This window comes from Chrysochloris asiatica, unplaced genomic scaffold (assembly GCF_000296735.1).
Source record: "Chrysochloris asiatica unplaced genomic scaffold, ChrAsi1.0 scaffold00090, whole genome shotgun sequence".
In the NCBI taxonomy this organism is placed as follows: Eukaryota; Metazoa; Chordata; class Mammalia; order Afrosoricida; family Chrysochloridae; genus Chrysochloris; species Chrysochloris asiatica.
Genome location: NW_006408608.1, coordinates 6,195,140 through 6,201,139, shown reverse-complemented (window position 1 = coordinate 6,201,139; position 6,000 = coordinate 6,195,140). Strand labels below are relative to the sequence as shown.

Sequence of the window (6,000 nt, the reverse complement as noted above, 5' to 3'; positions counted from 1 at the left end):
GCCTGCGCGCTGTGTGCGGACCCGGAGGGGCCCGCCGATCGGCCCCGGGCTGGGGCGCCCTCCGTTCCAGCCGATGGCGACTGCAGGCAGCCGGGTAGGTGCGCGCGGGCGGGTAGGTTAAACCACAGGCCTGGGGAGCACCGGGGCTGGGCGCGCGGGGGCGCTCCCGGCAGGGACTCGGGAAAGCGCTGGTGGCAAACTTCTCGCAGCGCTCGGAGCGCCGAGTGCGGGCAAGGTACAGTGGAGGGACGCGCGGGACGCGGAGTTAGCTCCTCAGCAGTGGAGGCGGAGCAGGGGGCGCGGGGTCTTGGCTTTCGGACTCCGGAAGCCAGCTGAGAGCGTTGCTGGGAAAGGTCAAGGCCACACCTTTCGGATCAGTGTGATCCAGGGACGCTGGAGACCCAGCTCTGGGCTGGAACCTTTGCTGTTTTCGGAAGCGTGGGAAAGGGGCCTGCCCAGCCCAACGCAAAGTTGAGAGGCCGTTTGTAACCCACCTGGCTGTCCCATAAAGTACTGAAGAAAGCACCGCTTTACCACCTCCCCTGCGACGGAACATTGATGACTCGCATTTGCTGGGGGCAGGCAGGAAGATTGCTGCGTTTCCCATACACTTTAACTCCGAGTAATGTAGCAAAAAAAATGCCGGCGAAGCAGACACAGATAGGTGGAGATCGAATTGCGGATCTTTGGCTAATCCGCCCCAGTCGGAGAATAGCATTTTAACGGGTTAAACGTTTTAGGGTTAAAACGAGGGCCATCGTGATACGATTTCATCTCTCTTACCCCCAAGTTAGGTCATGGGGGGTGGATTGGTCAGGGACCCCAGAATCACCTTGACTCCAGCTAGGAAGCAATTTACCTGGAGAACAGGGCTTTTCTGAGAAGGGTTTGTCATCATCAAGGTTTGAAGTTTTGAATACCTTTTTCTAGGAAAAATGGGGTGGGAGGGCACACAGCACAAAAACCTATTGGTGCAATGGCTGAGTACCGAAAGGTTCAAATCTACTAGTTGTACCCTGGGAGAAAGATGTATCAGTCTTTGTCCATAAAGATTTACAACTTTGGAAATACTATGGGGCAGTTCTTTGCTGGCTTATAAGGTCTCTGAGTTGACAGGCACTCGAGGACAATGGGTTTTTGTTGGAACAAGTATTGTGTGACAGTAATTTGCATACAAGTGTGTCCTTAAATTCTTATAACCCTTAGGGTGAGATTTTGCTAGGGTGAGACTGGGCTTTGCTGTAGAGCATTGAGAGTAGAGACTAAGCAATTTGCCCACGGCCCAAAGCCCTGAGGCTGGAAATCCAGATTGCATTTTTCCAAATCCAAAGCCCCAAGCACCAGAATGCCTCCAGAAGGCAGCAAACTCAGCAGTTGGGAACTCCTGGATTTATTTACCTAATAATCTCTATTTTGTGGAGCAATTGCAAGGAGCCCAAATTCCAGCCTATGCTGTTCTCTCCAGGAGTCGACACCTTAGGGTGTAGCTCTGCCCATTAGGTCTGAGTAGCTGGTCGACCCATAGACTCTGATTAACTGTACAGCTGAAGTTGGAATCTTTGCCAAACTGGTGTCTTGGGTTACCAAGAATCTAAAAGAGAAATGCTGAGTCCTGGAGGGACTTTGAGTTCCTGGGTCCTCAGACAGGGGCTTCACCTGCTAGTGACAGGCTTCAGCCTGGTGGAGGACCCCTTATGGGTTCCCAAAGGTAGAGCAAGGAATTTAGCTCTTGTTCTGGAATTAGGAATCTCTGTTAAACCATGTGTCTTGAGATTATGTCCTCCACGGTGAAGCCAGGTGCCGCCGACAGACAGCCCTCTGACACACTGCCTCCAGGCAGCAGTGCAAAGTATTTTCTGTCCCCCAAGCAAGAGTGTGTGGGATCAGCACTGGACTGTGAACCCCAAAACTCAGCAGTTCAAACCTACCAGCTGCTCCTCGGAAACCCTGTACAAGGTCCCTATGAGTCGGAACTAACTCGACAGCACTAAACAATAACAAAGTGAGAGTGTACTTTGCTCCCTTCTCCTCCCCAGCTGCACAGAGCAGTTACACTGCAATACGGTTTAGAGTAAAAGGGCATATGCTGAGTAAGCGGATGGGAGGGATTGGGTAAATTGCTTGCTCCTTTTGAGACTCAGTCAACATATCTGTAAGCCATCTTCACAATTGTGATTGAGCCCATTGTTGTAGCCACTGTGTCAGTCCCTCTTGTTGAGGGTCTTCCTCTTTTTAGCTGACCCTCTACTTTACCAAGCCTGATGCCTTTTTCCGGGGACTGGTCCCTCCTGACAACATGTCCAAAGTATGTGAAAGAAATTCTCAACCATCCTAGCTTCCAAGGAGCGTTCTGGCTGTACTTCTTCCGAGATACATTTGTTTGTTTTTATGGCATTCCATGGTATTTCAAGCATTATTCATCGACATCACGATTCAGCAGAACCGATTAATCGTTTGATCTTTTAACACCTTGTCCAGTTAAAGTAGATGCTTAATGAATGTTATATGTGAATTTCTTCTGACATTAAGTACTTGCTGGATAACCTTTCAGTGCCCCTTTGACTCCATTTCCCATTAGGATGTGATGTTATCACTTCCGTTTCTACCCTGATGAACTGTGTCAAGATGTCTTTTGTCTTGTCTGTAAAATACTTAAGTGCCCCAAGGCTGAGTGTTGTATCAGTGGAAATTGTTATTATGAAAACATACATGATACATCTGTTTACTCTGTGACTGTATTTACTCCATTTGGGTGTTCATAATAACAATACCCTAATGACATGGTGTAGTCCAGAAATGCCTATCTCTGAGATCTGGGGGTGGTTGTTACTCCGGTCAATCTCATGGTGTGTCCCTTTTGGGCAGAGAGCATTAGAGATCTCATTTCCTGATTCCCAGATGGCATCTCTGGTATGAAATAGCAGCTAAACCAGAAAGATTTGCGTTCTCTCCACTCTGCCATCCTTTACCCGCTTCTGGTTCCGGGTTTTTTAAACCACACGCAGTTTCTGAGAACTTCCATCAAGGCCAAACATTGAGGACAACCTGCCCTGAAATGGTTTCTCAAACCATTGACTGCTTCTTGTCGTCTTGTCATCCAGTTGATTCTGACTCCCGGGGACCACACGTGTGCTGAATAGAACTGCTCCATAGCATTTTCAAGGCAGATCCTTTCAGAAGCAGATCACCAGAACTTTCTTCCTACGTGCCTCTGGTTGGGTTAGAAATTGCCAGGCTTTGGCTAGTAGTTGAGCCCATAAGCATTTGTGCCACTCATGACGGCTAAAATCAAAACCCATTGCTCTTAAATTGATTGTGACTCATTTTGATTCTATAGAGCAGAGTAGAACTGCCCTGTAGGGTTCCCAAAGCTGTAACCTTTATGAAATGAGGCTGCCACATCTTTCTCCCTACGAGTGGCCAGTGGGGTCAAACTGCCCACCTTAGTTAGCAGCCAGGTGTTTAATTCACTGCATCACTGTGGTCCTTGTTTCCATGGACTTTATACTCTGCTGGGAGAGATTTCCAGTAAGTAAATAATCACACACAGTGTCAGAAGGGCTGCAATGCAAAATAAAACCTGCTGATGGGAACCAGTAAAACCAGTTACCATCAAGTCAAATCTGACTCGTGGTGACACCGTGTGTATCAGAGTAGAACTGAGTGCAGTCGGGTTTTCAGTGGTTCATTTGTCAGAAGTACAGGACTTTCTTCTGAGGTACCTCTGGGTGCACTCGAACCTCCAACCTTTGGTTAGTGAACCCTCCAGGGATTCCAGAGTGATAGGATGCTGTTAAGATAAAGTGGTCCAAGTGAAGTGAAGGGGCGTGGCTGCTGAGTCCCTAAGGCTAGAGGGAATTGCCAGTCAACTAAAGTAACCAAATCATTTCGGGGAAGTTGGTTGGAAATTGTAGAAGGTGTTGTCTGTCCATATCTGAAGCCTGCCCAGGTACTGAGGAGTAACACCACCCCACTAACCTTGCCTCCTAACCCCTAACTTCAAAAGCCCCAGGATCATATCAGTACCTCTTCATACCCTCGACCTGGGTCTTCCTATGGCGGTCCCCCCAGCATGGAACTCTAGGCCGGGGACCTGGGCTCTGGTGGATCTTTGTTTACTTGGCTCCCAGGACTGTGCTCTCCGAGGTGCTAATTAAACACCAAGCTTTGCTTATTCTGTCCTTCCAGCAGCCCTCGGGGAAACTGGTGCTCAAAGAAAAATTAACAACTTGCCCAAGGTCACATAGCTAGTAGGGGTCACAGCCAGGAATTTAATCCTAGATTGTAGAACCCCAAAGTAGCGTGAGAAAACCTTGTGTTGATCTTACTATGGTGGTGGTTGTGTGCCGACTCGTAACCACCCTGTAAAGGGTTCCCAAGACTGTAAATCTTCAGGAAGTTTCATCTTTCTCCGTAGGAGGGACTGGTAGATTTGAACTGCTGATCTTGTGATTAACAGCCCAACTCATAATCCACTCCATGACCAGGGCTTCTTATTAAAGAAGATTGTTGTTGTTAAGTGCCGTCGAGTTGGTTCTGACCCATAGCGATCCTGTATAGGGTTTCCGAGGAGTGGCTGGTTAGCTTGAACCGCCGACCTTGCGGTTCAAACTGACCTTGCAGTCCAGTGCATTAACCTGCAGCACCAGACCAGGATAGACCCACCAGCAAGTTTCAGGTTTGTTACTCTTCACATTTTTATTCTTAAATACTTTTATTTAAAAAAAAAAAGAAAAGAGTTTTGTCCTCTCCTTGACATTCCTTGTTTTAAGCAACCCAAGCGTTTGCTTATCTTTGTGCCTTTAGCAATTTCAGCAGTCAGCCCACTTTCTGTCATCCTTTCTGGAAAGGATTTCTGCTGGCATAGAGGATGAGATTCCATCTCCATGTTGGAATGTAGGATGCTTTTAGAAAGCCTCCCATGGGCGGGAGATGAGTAGTGGGAACATCCTTGACTAGAGACTGCTTTCGATTGGAGGGTCAGGAGTGAAGGCTGATGTTCTTGAAAAGATTGATTGGCTCCTCCAGGAAGCTCTCTACCTGTGCTTATCACCCCCACCCATGTAACTGTTCAGTGACATGGACTGAACTTGCCTACTGCCAGGGAGGGTGGCATAACCTATCGGGCACTGGGCACAAGTTTTAGAACTAAACATACCCTAGTTTGAATTCTCCAGTTCTGCTGCCTACTAGTCATATGTCCTCAAGCAAGTTTTTTAACTTCCCAAGCCTTTGTTTGCCTATCTATAACATGGGGATCATATTATCCAGCTCAGAGTTGTTAGGAAGATTGGTCAGGAATCTGTGGTTGGTGTTAGGGATTGTGAGGTCAGCTCCTACTCACAGTGAGTGGCTCTGTGCACAACAGAACAAAACATTGCCCAGTCCTGCTCCATCCACACGGCAGTTCTAGTTGAGCAAGCTGCAGCTACCGCGCCAGTCTATTTTGTGGGGGGTCGTCCTCTTTTTCAGTGACCCTCTTCTTGACCAAGTATGAAGTCCTATTCCAATGTCTGGCCTCTCCTAATTACTTGTCCAAAATATGAGAGATGATGTCTCCCCATCCTCTCTTCTAGGGAGTATTCTGGCTGTACTTCCAACACCGATGTGTTTGTCCTACTGGCAGTCCACGATACTTTTAATATTTTTTTAGTAATCTGTATGATTAGTATTCTTCACACCCATAAGGCCTAATGCCACATCTTATGCCTGGTGGGGGTGGGGATTCTCATTTATACAGAGTCCAAACAACTTGAGAATTCAGTATGTAAAATAAAACCCTATACATCAGTTGGACTCTGGAACACAGGTGTTCACCATGAGTTGGCATTGCTACAATGCCGCCTAACAGCAACATAGGAGGGGGCTTCAGATAGTCTGTGGAAAAATGGAATTAAACAATAATGGGGTTTTCCCAGAAACTCTTTGAAGCCCCTTTGTATGTATACTGAGTCCCTGGGTGGTTCAAACAGTTAACACCCTGGCCTCCTGACCTAAAGG

General features: G+C 47.6%; 1 protein-coding gene across 3 annotated transcripts in view; it reads left to right on the top strand.

The window, feature by feature from the left end:
* KAZN (kazrin, periplakin interacting protein) overlaps positions 1–6,000 on the top strand; it is a 656,366-nt gene that overhangs the window by 444,544 nt on the left and 205,822 nt on the right. The window contains exon 1 of one of the 3 annotated variants that reach the window (XM_006866369.1): positions 34–94. The exons of the other annotated variants lie outside the window; for them this stretch is intronic. The gene's annotated coding sequence lies outside the window, so the exon portion shown is untranslated. Of the gene's footprint in view, positions 1–33; positions 95–6,000 lie in introns of those variants that run through there. 3 annotated transcript variants of the gene reach the window in all.